Genomic DNA, 243 nt, shown 5'->3' on the forward strand with positions numbered 1-243 from the left:
GCACCCTGTACTGAGTCTCATTCCCCGGGAGAGGAAGCTGATCTCCAACACTGAGTAACCTTTCCAGGGTCCCACAGTTCCAACTAAGGCTTAAACTTCTGGCTTGGAGAGTTTCCACTACACAATGCTCCCCCAGATCTAGAGCCCCAGGCTGGCAAGCGGGTGCTGGGGCTGGCATGCCACGGAGGGAGTTTTTCCAGGCTTGGTGGCAGCAAGCCAGGCCAAATGTGCATGTCTGGGGCC

Source organism: Oryx dammah, unplaced genomic scaffold, assembly GCF_014754425.2.
Source record: "Oryx dammah isolate SB20612 unplaced genomic scaffold, SCBI_Odam_1.1 HiC_scaffold_21, whole genome shotgun sequence".
Taxonomy (NCBI): Eukaryota; Metazoa; Chordata; class Mammalia; order Artiodactyla; family Bovidae; genus Oryx; species Oryx dammah.